This window comes from Cricetulus griseus, chromosome 2, assembly GCF_003668045.3.
Source record: "Cricetulus griseus strain 17A/GY chromosome 2, alternate assembly CriGri-PICRH-1.0, whole genome shotgun sequence".
In the NCBI taxonomy this organism is placed as follows: domain Eukaryota; kingdom Metazoa; phylum Chordata; class Mammalia; order Rodentia; family Cricetidae; genus Cricetulus; species Cricetulus griseus.
In genome coordinates, this window is record NC_048595.1 from 64452490 (window position 1) to 64467261 (window position 14772).

The following is a 14772-nucleotide window of genomic DNA, read 5'->3' on the forward strand; positions in this document are numbered from 1 at the left end:
GATGTTGATTTTTAAATACAAAATTATCTGTTCTTAAAATATTGGCAATTAATTTATATTAGTTTTGAAAGCAGCAATCATGTATCCTGTGGCTTACCGGTTTTTGACCTTTCATCTATGATATTTCTACCATCAATTAGCTCCCAATTAACATAATTCTGTGTGAGAAATCCTCCCAGTTTGTATGTTTGCTTGCTTTTGCTACTACTGAGGATGGAACCAAGGACCTCATGCATTCTGGCCAAGTGCTCTACCACTGACCCAAGCCTCCTAGAGACACCATGACCATGGCAACTCTTATAAAGGAAAACATTTAATTGGGGTGGTTTACATTTTCAACAGTGTAGTCCACTATCATTATGGCCCAACATGGTCATGTGCAGGTAGACATGGTGTTGGAAAAGTAGCCAAGTGTCTTACATCTTGACTTGCAGGCAACAGGAAGTGGTCTGTCTCACTGGGCGTGTCTTGAGCACATGAAACCTCAAAGCCCACCTCCACAGTGACATACTTCCTCTAACAAGACCACACCTATTCCAATAAGGCCTCATGATATGCTGCTCCCTTTGGGGGCCATTTTCTTTCAAACCACCACACTCTGTAATCAAGGAGTTCATGGACAGTGGTCCCATAAGATTCCACCTAAAGAATGGGCTTAAGTAAGAAAAAAAAATCCATGCTGGATCACTGTTAAGCAGCCTCCTGGAGTTCTGGTATCTCTGTGTGTGGATGGGACAGGAAGTACCCTTTCAGTTAGAGGGAAAGGCTGAGAGAAACCGAAGTCTCCCTTGGAAGACGAGAGAGGTGACACTGGTGGGTTGCACTTCCCATTGGCCTACCCAGGAGGAAACTCCCCCAAGATGCCTTTTGGAGTTTCACAGTACACATATTTTTTTTGAGACAGGGCCTCACTATGCAACCTTGGCTAGCCTGGAACTCATTATGTAGACCAGGTTGGTTTTGAACTCAAAGAGATCCTCCTGTGTCTGCTTCCTGCGAGCTGGGATCAAGGGCATGTACCATCATGTCTGGCCTCTTTGGGAAATTTTAGTTTGCCAATTCTTTCTACATGGTAGGGACAGGTCATTGGGGTCCTAAACCATTCCCATAGTGGAACAAGTGTGCACTGGGCATGGTGATGGCTCTGGTCCCTGAAGGGCACACTCATAGTCACAGGTTTACCCACACCCTTCACTGCATTCCTGCCTAAGGCAGTGCAATGCAAAGCTCCAAGAGCAGTCTGTATCCCCAAGAGAGAATGGCCCTTAACCACCATCAGCCTCACCTCACTCCTCAGTGCAGCATTTCTGCTTCTGTGGAGCTCTGGCTGAAGCGTACCAAGGATGGGGGCAGCATGCTTCCCACCAATTCTGTAGATACCCTTAGTTGGCTGGGACTGTTTCCTGACTGGCAAGGAGGGGGAATCCATACATTTACCTTGGTATGTAGAAATCAAGATCCCCCATCCCCCACCCCTTTTCTAATAGATGAACAAACACCTGAATTAGGTTAGCACAGTTGTTGGAGGAGACAGAAGTACATATGGAACAAGACTGAATAATCTAAGGCATTTAGTCTTGAAAAATAGGAACGGTCCTATAGCGGGGTACAAAGGTGCATGCATAGAAGCCAAGTCACAGGAAGAAAGAGGAAAAACTTTGATGGTCTTGACCCAAGGGAGAGGAGTTCATATGCCTTATCATAATATGGACAAAATAAATCCAGGCACGGTGGTGCACACCTTTGATCCCAGCACTTGGGAGGCAGAGGCAGCTGGATCTCTGAATTTGAGGCCAGCCTGGTCTACACAATGAGTTGCAGGATAGCCAAGGCTACACAGAGAAACCCTGTCTTGAAATAAAAAAAACAAAATCAATCAATCAATCAATCACCTATAACTGGGAACACGAATACACAAATATGTTACCTGGTTCTTGTTTTGGTTTTCCCTCAGATCCCAGTTCTGATGGGACTAGAGCTCATAAAAGAACCTAGAGGGATGGAGAGACATGGTTAGCATATAGTTACTGTAGGAGCAGAGGGAGGAACTGAGAGGGGAAAGCCTCACATGAGCCCCACACCATTATGAGTCTAGACAGGCATTATAAGGCTTGAAGGCTATTAAGGAATGGGCCTTTCTCAGTCATATCAATTTTGGACCCCACTGCCAGTGTCTCCCACCACACTAGCTTTGCTCCCCATAAAGATTTAAAATTCCGGGCTGGAGAGATAACTCAGTGGTTAAGAGCATTGACTGTTCTTCCAGAGGACCTGGGCTCAATTCCCAGCACTCACATGGCAGCTCATAACTGTCTGTTACTCTAGTTCCAGAGGATCTGACACCTCCACACAGACACAAGTGCAGGCAAAACACCAAGGCACATGAAAGAAAAGTAAGTAAAAGTTAAAAGGAAAAATATTTAAAATTCCATATGAAAAAGTGGAGGTGTCTGGGTTTTACTGAGGTGCATAAAGGGACAACTACGTCTTCCTGGCCAGAGAATGGAATCTGAATTATACCTCTAGCTCTGGATAGAGATATGACATTCTGACTTGTTCAAAACATTACATCATCACACACTATTGTCTCCTCTTTTAATAGTTAACCCAGCTGGGCCTGTCAATCACCTTACCAGGTGATCATCTCTCAGGACATCTGGTTTACCCAAAGATGTGCTAAGGCAGTGGTTTCCAACCTTCCTAATGCTGCAACCCTTTAACATAATTTCTCATGTTGTGGTGACCCCAACCATCAAATTATTTTTGTTTCTACTTCATAACTGTAATTTTGCTACTGTTGCAAATGGTAATGTTAATATCTGTGTTTTCCAATGGTCTTTGGGGGCGTGACACACAGTTGGGAACTTTGGTGCTAAGGAGATGGGAAAAATAAGTTGTAACTCAAAAGCATAACTTTTCCTATCTCCTTTTCTCTCTATTTTAGATACCAGTTGTGGTGGTTTGAATGAAAATGGCCCTTATAGGCACATATTTGAATGCTTTGTCCCTAGTTAGTGGAATGGCTTTGGGAAGGATTAGAAAGTGTGTCTTTGTTGGAGGAGGTGTGCCACTGAGGGTGGGTGTTGGGTTTCAAAAGCCCACACTAGGCCCAGTCTCACTCTCTCTGCCATCAACTTGTGGATAAGATGTAAGCTCTCAGCTACTGTTCCAGCACCATTCGTGCCTGCCATGCTCCCTGCTGTGATGATCATGGACTCCCCAATTAAAGGCTGTCTTTTGATAAGTTGCATTGGTCATGGTGTGCACAGCAATAGAAATATAATTCAGACACCAGCCAAAGTTCTAAGCATACTGGCTCTGATGATCAGAACTTTCCACTCTTTGAAGACACACCCCACCCCATACAGCTGTTTACCAGTTTTCATCGCTGAGCCTGCCAGCTTTCTTGGATCCTAGTTTAAAAAAGCACTGACTACCTCCCTCTTTCCTGTTGCCATTCTCCTAGTGGTTGTGGAAATTGTAGTTAGTCTTCCCTGTGTTTTTTGTTCCAAACTCTAATAAAATGGTCCTTAATCTTCCTCCTAATTCCATTTTTAATTTTTATTTACTTATTTACTTATTTTTTTTAATCAAAGAGACTAAGAACTCATAAAAAGGACTTTCCATGACAATAGTCCCATGTGAAGATTGTGAGTGCTGAGAGCAAATAGTTCTATGGCCCACTGGGCTCACAAAGATTCAAGTTCCTCAGAAGTCAAGTTGCTAAGAACAAACCTGATTTAAAGCCTTAGCCGCTAGTTCTGTACTGATGACTAAGCAGTTAAAAAAAGCACGTTGCTTTGGTCAAGGACCAGGGTTCAGTTCCCAGCACCCACATGGTGGCTCACAACTACCTGTAATTCCAGTTCCAGGGGATCTGGTGCCCTCTGCAGGCACCAGGCACGTATGTGGTGTACAAACACACACACACACACACACAGGCAAAATATTCACACACAGAAAATAAATTAAGAAAAAACTTAAGCCTGAGCCTCAGCCGGGCGAGGGTGGTGCACAAATTTAATCCCAGCACTCGGGAGGCAGAGGCAGGTGGATCTCTGTGAGTTTGAGATCAGCCTGTTCTACAAGAGCTAGTTCCAGGACAGCCTCCAAAGCCACAGAGAAACCCTGCCTCAGAAACTGCCCCCTCCCTGCCAAAAGCCTGAACCTTGTGTTGCATCTCCATCTAGTTAGAAAAATAACCATGGTTATGCTCAAGCTATGAACATGACACACACGGTCTGAAGCAATGACAGTACCATCCATTGTGTCAGAGGTCTTTGTGACCATTGTTAGAAATGTAAAGGAGGAGGTGACAAAAAGTTTGCTTCAGGAGAGCTGTACTGGGAGATGGGCCTTGAAGGGAGGAAGCACACCTGCAAGTCTCGAGAGAAACTGGCAGCATATGGTATTATGAGGAGACTGAAGGAAAGAACCTTAAAATGTCCCAACATTTGAAGGGAGTTTCTGACTCAGCTGTTTAGGGGACTGGTTGCAAGTTCCATAGCATGACAAGTAAGCCTGTCCCAGCCTGCCTGAGTCCTAGTGTTAGACCCCCGAAAACTCAAGTATTCGGGGTCCCAGGCCACGTTCGCAGTCACCCCAATCACCAGGAGGATTCGAGAGCTTGCTGCAAACTGCATGAGGCTTTATTGTAATTTAACGAGCTAACCCCATGTTAGCTCAGGTCTTTCACCCACCCGCCATGGCGGACAGCTAGAAAAGACGGCTTGAAGCCGCTGCGCATAGATCTTTATAGGGCAGCGTAAGGGGAGTGTCTAGGGGTACGCACAGGCTCACGATTGGTGTGCCTCCAGGCTTGGAGGGCTTGCCCTGTGTTGATTGGTCAACTGGTTGTTATGGCCCATAGGCCCTCCCAGGGTAGTTGCTATGCTCTGTACGTCATTGTCGTGCGCTTGTCCGTAAAGCACACCCAGTGTCGTAAAGCATAGCGCCACCAGCTAACTTCTGATTGGTTCCTTGTCACAAGGCAGGCATCTGACTTTCTAGTGACTAGGTCAAGGTCATAGAAGCACATGTTCGGCTGTTATGGCTGCCGAAAGGGAAGCCGGTTCCTTCACTAGCACCGAGGGAAGGACTAAATATGCTCATAAGCTTAGGTTGCAGCTACAAATGGAGGGGCTGTGCTTGCTTTTCTGGGTGAGACCTCTGTGCTCTAGCAGGCACTATCATCCCCTTGTTCTAAGGAACAGGACATGTGGCCTGATAACTCTCAGGGTGCTACATCCGAGCTCTTAGAGCAGCCGCATGTTTAAGTAGCAGAGTCACTATCATCAGCCACAGAGGTACACAGGAAAAGACGGAATCTTTACCTGTCAACTCTTGCCACACCCTTATGCCTGAAGGAGAGGGCCTAGATGAGGAGGAAAGAGGGCGTTCCTTTTCCTAGGAGAGACAGTAGTGAAGCAAAGGCTCATAGATCTGGGCAAGATGGAAAGCTAGTCTGGAGAATGAGTCCTCCAAAAGGAGTCTCTGCTCAAGGATTGCTGCTGGGGTTTAAGCTACCATAAGGAGACTATCCAAGACATAGAATATGGCCATCTGTTCTTTCCTCAGAGGACCCTTCTTAAATGATCCCCCTGTTAGGCATTGTTGCCACCTTTGTATTTTGACCATCAGTCCACCACCACCACCATCTCTACACTCTGTTTCAGGGCCTTGGGTTGGCTCACCCACTGTTCTTTATGTCCTATTCATGGCAGCATGTTTGTTAGTCCCTTCCAGAACTAAACTCCTGCCTAACACCAGGTCAATAGGACTTAGGTTCCAGACGTCTATAAAATATGCTAGAGCTCAAACTCCATGGAAGTATGTCCTGGATGCTGATGTGTGGAGATTTAGCTTTGGTGTTTAATCTTTTATCTCCATAAGCCATCTAAAGATAAGGGTCAAGAAGAAAGATGAAGGTAATAGTTCTTTTCTCTCAGTGTTAACAGTACATAGCAATGTCAATCAAAATGGAATCAAGGGGTGGGAGAGAGTGTGCTTACAGACCTTGAGGAGGATCCAGCTTCTGCTTGGTTCCCAGCATGTACATGAAGGTTGACACTCTCTTCTGACTTTCACGAGCCCCTGCGTGCACTCGGTGCACATACATACACTCAGGCACACACATAGGCAAATACACAAGATGCATGCACACAAATATTTTTTTAAAAGGGAAACTAAGACAAATCTCTGGCAAAGCACTGTTCAGTGGCTTTCTCAGACACCTCTAAACATCAGGGAACTGCAGTGAGTTTACATGTTCCTCTGCTCTGTTAGACTTGAGAATACAAATGGAGACGTGTTGACTTAGCAATTCCCCTGAAGCCAGAAGGGCATCTACTTTTTGCCAAAAAGAAGGGTGGTAGATCAGTGGGAGGAGAATCATGTCTACAGGAAGCCAGCGGAAGAGCTCATAACTATGAAGGCAGGTTAGTAAGAATAGCCGTTGCTGTCAGAAACAAGATGTAAAACAATTCAGAAGCCTGATGTTAATTACAAGGAATTCTAACTAGGTGGAAAACCTGACTCCAGTGCTTCCCTCCATTCTAAGCAGTGCTTCTGCTAAAGCCTGAGTAACTAAACAGATATGTATTTGCATAATGACTTTCTTTTTATTTTCTAAATTGCCCTAAGATATCTCTGCAGTTCCTTGTTCTCTTATTACAGGCATCTTGGCTCCACTGCTCTGTAAAAATAGGTATTAGCTTTTTCAAAAATTGTGCCCAACTTATTGTAAGATGTTGAAATTCCAGATTAGCAGGAGCAGGGAGAAAATGTGGGTAAAAAATACAGAAGCAGAGGGGGAAAAAATCAGAAAATATTCTAGTTCTACTAGGTTATATGGATGTTGGATATGGGTGCGTATGTTCACGTTCATGGGTGCATATGTGCCTGTGAGCATACGTGTGTGTGTGTGTGTGTGTGTGTGTGTGTGTGTGTGTGTGTGTGTGTATACAGAGTGGAGGAATTTGGAGAAGCTGCAGTATTTTGGAGAGAGACTTGGACCAAGATGTCTGAATTCCATGATAGGAAGCTAGCTATTTTTACCCTAAATATCTTAAATTCCATGATAGGAAAGCTAGCATTATCCTAATTCTTCTTCTTCTTCTTCTTCTTCTTCTTCTTCTTCTTCTTCTTCTTCTTCTTCTTCTTCTTCTTCTTCTTCTTCTTCTTCTTTGTTATTGTTTTGTTTTGTTTTTGGAGATAGGGTTTCTCTGTGTAGTCTTGGCTGTCTTGGAACTTGCTCTATAGGCTAGGCTGGGGCCTTGAACTCAGAGATTGGCCTTCCTCTGCCTCCTGAGTGCTGGGACCAAAAGAGTGCACCACTTTTGCTTGGCATATCCTAAATGTCTTAAATTTAATTTTTTATGTTTTCTTTTCATCCTCCTGGTGTTCTGACCACTGCCCTACATCAAGAAAAAATTATAAACTATATAAAATGTTAAATGGGTTCATTTATGGCTTTGGCCAAATCTAGGGAAAGGCATTCTAGTCTGTCTGTTTCCTCAAAGTGGAGGTGTGATTTAAAGAAAGATAGAACAAAACCCAGAAGCATGCATGTATAGAGTCAGCACTTTGTCCCAGTGAGTTGAGGCAGGAAATAAGACAAAATTGGAATTCTGGCTTTGTAGGTTTTTGTGCTCTCCTGTACTGTCCTAGTTGGGGTTTCTAGTGCTGTGAAGAGACACCATGGCCATAGCAACTCTTATAAAGGAAAACATTTAACTGGCTTACAGTTCAGAGGTTTAGTCCATTAACATCATGGCAAGAAGCATAGTGGTAGACATGATGCAGGAGAGGTAGCTGAGAGTTCTACATCTGGATCTATAGGCAGCAGGAAGCCAGTAATCTGCTACCCCCCTCCACCATGACACACTTTCTCCAAAAGGCCACACCTCCTATAATGCCACTCCCTATGAGTCTATGGGGCCATTTTTATTCAAACCAACACATGTACCCAGGGTCTAGGGCTTGCTGTGTTTTTCTCTCCTGCCATGCCATCTTCTGCTGTACTATCACAAAGCATGGAGGCCCTCACTGAATACTGAACCTTGCTACTGAACTTTGCAGACTCTATAAATAAGAGAAAGAAAACCACTCTATTGCATAGTCAGCTGTGTTCTGTTTAGCAACACAAAACAGACGAAGGAAGGAAGTGATGTCCCCACAGGCTGGTGGCCTATTCCTATCTGGCTGTCAGCCAGTAGCATTCAGATCTTCCATTTTGTTGCCATAGTATCTGATTATCAGATTCATGGTTCTCTAAATCAAACAATTCCCTATTTGTTCCTAACTTCTTTGATTTGGCAAATGCCACCCACAGGCCATTTACAGCACAGCAACCTATGTTCTAGACCTGCAGTGGAACAGTGATGCACTCAGCCTTGAGTAAGAGAATCAAGTGGTGGAAAGCAGAAGCAGAGCCGACAAAGCACTAAAGCTGTAGGCTCAAAACAGGGGCTAGGTTGTATTACAATCTGTCTTTCAATTGCATGTCATTAAACAGTTATGTTTATAGCCTCAACTGATATGATAAGAGGTCAATATGGTACCAGTGTCAGTCACTCAATACTTACTGTTTGAGTTTTACTTCTGGTAGAAAAAAATCACAGAAATGTTCAATTCAACATAAAGAAGACTATGTACATTTCTCTCTCTCTCTCTCTCTCTCTCTCTCTCTCTCTCTCTCTCTCTGTCTGTCTGTCTCTCTTTTGGTCCCTTAGAGGTATGTCCTTCAGTAGATTTGAAAATGTTTTGCTATTTACAATCATATTCCAAGCAGGGCTTTCTTTGGTGGGGCACACCTTTAGTCCCAGCACTCGGGAGGCAGAGGCAGGTAGACCTGTGTGAGTTCAAAGCCAGCCTAGTCTACAGAGTGAGTTCTAGGACAGGCTCCAAAGCTACAGAGAAACCCTGTCTCAGAAAACAAAACAAAACAAAACAAAAAAACCAAACAGGTTCAGAAGAAAATTCCATAGAGAAAAAAAATAAAATTATATTCCATCCAGTTGAGATTTTCTGTGAAGAAAATGCACCAATTTAGGGATGGAACCAATTTTTAATTACCTAATTATTTCATACAGTAAACACACATTTAAAACATTTCTTCTATTTACAAAGCATTCTGGTATATAGATAAAAATGAAATGTTGTCTCTAATGCTAATAAACCTAGGGTTGTATGAAGGAGACAATATTTGTATTACATACAAAGGTACAATGCAGGAAGTGACAATGGTCATAAGAAGCTGGATATCACTTTCAGCTGGGAGCTGGCTGCTTGCTGTAGAAATGGGCAAGTTCATGAAACCTGGGAAAGTGATTCTGGTCCTGACTGGATGCTACTCCAGACACAAAGCCATCATTGTGAAGAACATTGATGATGGCATCTCAGTCTGCACTTACAGCCATGCCCTGGTGGCTGGAATTGACTGCTATCCCCCAAAAGTGACAGCTGTCGGGGGCAAGAAGGAAATACCAAGAGATCAAAGACAAAGTCCTTTGTGAAAGGTTATACTTATGATCACCTCACACCCACAAGGTACTCTGTGGACATCCCCTTGGACAAAACTGTTGTCAGCAAGGATGTCTTTAGAGACACAGCCCTGAAGTGAAAGGTGAGGGGGAAAGCGAAGGTCAAGTTTGAGTAACAATACAAGACAGGGAAGAACAAATGGGTATTCCAGAAGCTTTGCTTTTAGTTATAGTTTTGTTTCCATCATTAAGAGTTTAAAGCAACAACAACAAAAAAGAAGCTGGGTATCATGACCAGTAATCTCAACACTTTGGAGTCTGAGGCAGGAGGATCACTGTGCGAAAAGCTAGTCTGGGCTACATAGTGAGTTCTACCTTGGGCTATAGAACAAGACCCTGTCTCAGAAAACTGAAAATAAAAAAAAAAAAGAAAGAAATGAAGGCATGGAACGTTAAATGAGAGTGAAGAAGAAGGAGAAGGCTCGGGGGTAACTGTGCGGGAGAGATATCATGGGATCTGAGTATGAGAAGGGTGAGTCCGGCCAGGAGAACCCAAGCCTGTACACCAAGACGGAAAAGCACGGCACATGTGTTATGACATTTTACTTACCAGATTGGCTTAGACAAGGAAGTCATGGCAGGAAGTGGCTCATGGGAGGACCATGGAGCAGGACTGAGGACTCAAGGCCTAGTGAACTCTAGGACAGCTTGGGCTAAACAATGTGTATAATAAGACACTGCCTAAAAATATGAAGTCATATTCTCATCAATAAACAATTCAGAACTTATATCCTATCCATCATCAAATGTGTTTTCTTGCTCTAGAAATTTCAACAATGTTCCCAAGGCCTTATTTCTATTTACTATCATTTCAGGAGGGGGCATAGTATAATGGTCTCTTGTAATTTTTGTTCACAAAAGAGAAGTATTTAGAATTTTTTGATCACTCCAATCAAATGATTGTCTACCATGAACCGCTTCAAAATTCTTTTTCTTCAGTATAGTACTACTCATTGTTAGCTCCCTGCCCCTTCTATTACTCATCTTTGTGTTATGGTAAAGTGTCTAAGGCAATCAATTTAAAAAGAGAAAAAGGTTGGGGCTGAAGAGACATCTCCATGGTTAAGGGAACTGGCTGCTTTTCCAGAGTACTCAGGTTCAAATCCCAACACCCACATGGTGGCCCATGGCCATCTCTTACTGCAGTCTGAGGGGTTCTGATGCCCTCTTCTGGTCTCTACAGGCAATGAGCACATACAATGCACAGACATACCTGTTTACAAAACACCCGCACACATTTTTACAAACGAAAGAGGACCTTTTCTTTGGGGGTACAATTTTACAGGTTTCAGTCCTTAGTCAGTTGACTCTATTGCTTTTTGGGACTTGGGACGAGGAGAGCATCATCATCAGAGCTTTTGGGGACCTGTGGCAAGGCAGAGCCTCAGCATCAGAGTGCCTGACTGAGGAAGCTGACCCTTCATGGCACCTGAGAAACAAAGGAGAGAAGAGACGACAGCGTTCAATTCCAGGCCCTGGACAGATGCTGAGGTGCCTATTTAATATATAAAAGCCAGGCCTGGCCCCCAGGTTCTCCCAGCATCCCTCAGTGTATACCTGTTACAAGGTGTGGCTGGCATACCCCACACTCTCTACCTGAACTCTCCAGCCCAGGGGCTGGGCTGCCCTTCATCCAGAGGCTCTTCCTATACAATCAGACATTTTGGTTACCCTTCCCTTTTGTACCTTTGTCCTGCCTGCTGCACCTGGTTCCCTTCTCTCCCTCCCTTCTTCCCCGTCTCCGGCATGGCCCATCTCAGTCTGGTCATGTTCACTCTGGTCTCTCCCAGATGTCCCTACCTCTGACTATGTGCTCTCTTCCACGTAGCTACAATAAACTTTCTCTTCGACCATACCTAAGAGCAATCATGTCTTTTCCCTTCCTTGTTATTTTTATTTTTCATTCAATTAGTGTCCCACAATCCTTTGAATCTCCTGGTATTCTCGATAACCCCTGAAACTTTTCTCCCCTTCCAGTAGCCATGCTGAGGACCAAACTGTTAACACAGAGGGCTTGAGGAACATTCTAGGTAAACAGTATTGCACTAGTGCAGGCACAAGTCTCAATGTTTGAGCTCTTTTTTATTAATATAAGCTGGCCCTTACATTCTTGTAGGACTTGGAATGCATTGCTCCAGGTTCTCCTGGCTTTCAAAGTTCCATAGAAAACAGCCATTATTCTGATGGGTTTTCCTTTATATGTGACTTGCATTTTTTTTTAATACACTTTCTTCATTGTGTATATTGGTGTTTTAACTAGATAATTTTCAGGCCTTATCTAGTATTCTGTGTGTTTCTTGTATCTGTACAGGTATGTCTTTCCTTAGTTAGCAGTTTTCTTCGAGGATCTTGTTGAAGATCTAGTCCATGCCACTGACTTGTGATTCTTCTTCTTCTATGCCTATAATTCAAAGTTTTTTTTTTTTTATTGTTGTTGTTCACGGTGTCCCACATTTCCTGTGTGTTCCTTTCCTGTGTTATTTTTTCCATATTCCTTGCTGATTTGGTCTAGATCCTGTACTTTATCTTATGTCCTGATGGTGTCTTCTGTTGTTCTTGCAAGGCTTTCCTGTGACTTTTCTAGTTGAGCTATGAGGTTTTACAAATCCATCTTCCTTTCAATTTGAGTCTTCTTCAATGAAATCAAAGAACAATTTTCCAAAGCCATGTAGGTAGAAGAGGTATATAGAACACTAAAGAGAAGATGATAAAAGAAACTCCCACAACATGGTTACAACACTACAAACACAAAAAAGTATTGAAAGTCGAAAGAAAGAAAGAAAGAAAGAAAGAAAGAAAGAAAGAAAGAAAGAAAGAAAGAAAGAAGAAAGGTTAAGCCACTCATAAAGGCAAATCCACCAGAATAACTTGATGGTTCAATAGACCAAAGTCAGGAGGACATAATATAATTATTATCCTGCCCTCTGAGTGTTAGAATTACAAGGTCACCGACCCCAGCATGGTGGATCTGGATTCTGGTCCTCACTCTAGTTGCTTGTGTGGCAGGTGTTTTCACTACTATAATCTATCTTCTCAACCCTGGACTCAGTACTCTTAAAGAGTTAACTCTCCACCTTCCGACGCATCTCAGAGAAACTAGACACTGATTGCAATCCCAAACAAAATCCCAGCATCCTTTGTCCAGACAACAGGTACTGATTTATGAAGAAATGTAAATTTATCTTGAAAAAGAGTGAGGTCAGACGTCTTTATCCTTGTCTGTTTTAGTTATGGGAAGTTTCATAAAAGACAAAACCACAGACTTGGCCCAGGGGTTGTGAGGAGAAATAAATATAGGCTGATGTGAGAGAAGTTTTTGTTTTGTTTTGTTTTGTTTTGGGGTGTGTGTGTGAAGGACAAGTCCATGTCTTTTTTGTTTGATTATTTGTTTTTGTTTTTTTTCAAGACAGGATATGTCCATGTATCCCTGGCTTTTCTGGAACTTGATATGTAGATCAAGCTGGCCTTGAACACACAGATATCTGCCTGATTCTGTCTCCTGAGCACAGGGGCTCAAGGTGTGTTCCACTATGCCCAACTATTGTTCCATATATTGATTTTGATTGTAATTTAAGAATTATGTAGCTGCCAAACATATCAAATTATGTATTTAAGATGACTTCATGTCATAGTATATAAGTTATATCTTAGTAAAACCACTTTTAGGGAAGAGATAGTTGTGCCTTTGCTCGAAGGAATAATCTCATTTCTGTGAAGTATCTTACAGCTTTTGGGAAGGAGGAAGGGAGGAAGGAAGGATGGAAGGAAGGAAGGAAGGAAAGAAAGAAGGGAGTGAGTGAGTAAAATTCTGTAATATGCACTAGAAGGAAGGGGCTGCGGTATGATAGCAGAAGTGATGTATACCTGCAATTCAAGCACTGGGGAGGTGAAGGCAGGAGGACCAGCAGCTTGAGGCTAGTAGGGGATATGTAAGATCCTGTCTTAGAAACCAAACAAAACAGAACAAAACCAAAGGTACAGACCAGCCTAACACCAAACAACAAAAAAGACATCTGAGAGGTGTTGTTAGGCCTACCACTCCATACTTGGAAGAGACTCAGGAGAGCAACCCCGTAAGTAGGACTAGGCTGCATTCAAGGCCTGGGCTAGCCTTGAGGGTTCCCCAGGGGCTGAACACATAGGCCCAGATTTCTGTCCTTTAAAACTATGACCAAGAAAAGAAAATTTGGGAGGAAAGCCAGTTTCCTGACAAGACTAGGGCATTGCCATTTGGAATTCTCTGGAGCTAAACAGCTATGCCACATGGCAGTCACATCCCATGGAAGGTACCTTACAGATTGTCTTGATACCTGAGAGAACTCCCACACTCAGGGAAAACAGGATGGTCAGTTTTTCCTTCACAGGCTCCAAATAAAACAACCAGTGAGCTAAAAGCAGGAGCTAGCAATTAAGGAGGACACACAGGATTTGCTTTCTTCTACTCACTTGAGGTCCCAGAGGGAGATCTTGGATCTCAGAGCCAAGACCAGTTGTTTGTGCTGTCCAATCTCAGCTCATGCTGAAAACAGGCAAGAGTGAGGTATACCCAAGGCAAACAAATGATAGGTAAAGAAATACTGTTTTCTCCTTTCTGAGGGGCAATTTGGTACAGGAGGCAATTGGAGGCCTAGATAAGGTGCTTACTTATTATGGGTTGGATCTCTCTCCTCTAATCATTCTCTTTAGTTACAGAAGATAATAACCACCTGGATGAACTATTGTGAGGTTTAAGGAGCAGGCGTGTAGGCGCCTAGCACACAGCTTTGTGCGGAGTGCCTAGGGAATAGTAAATATTATCTGAACAACATCTGAAATACCTCTCGTTGAATGTTAGGTAGTAAGCATCATATGTAAACAGTGAATAAATAAACAGTGAATGTTCCTGTGAACTTCTATTGGAAGCTGTTGCCATCACAGGACTCACGCCCCCCCCCCCCCCCCCACGCACACACACAACGGAAGAGAAAGAGTAAGCATGGAGACTCCTTGCCTTCACTGAGGAAGCAAAGCAAGATCTCCAGTGAGAGGCCTCACTGGCTATTCTCTTTCTCCTCACACCCATTTCATTCCCCAGAGGTTACTCTTACTGGCTTTCTTACTCAAGCTGCCTTGCTGGCTGACTCCCAGTTGAATTGGCCCTAACAGTTGGGCTCCAACAGTTTCTCATTGAGGGCGAGGGGGGAGTTTGGGTATTTCTTCCCTGCTGCCTCTCTGTGTCCATGCTATGTCT

At 43.4% G+C, this 14772-nt stretch overlaps 1 pseudogene; it reads left to right on the top strand.

Moving 5' to 3' along the window:
- Positions 1–9299: 9299 nt before the first annotated feature.
- Positions 9300–9709, top strand: LOC103162399 (annotated as a pseudogene).
- Positions 9710–14772: the final 5063 nt, after the last annotated feature.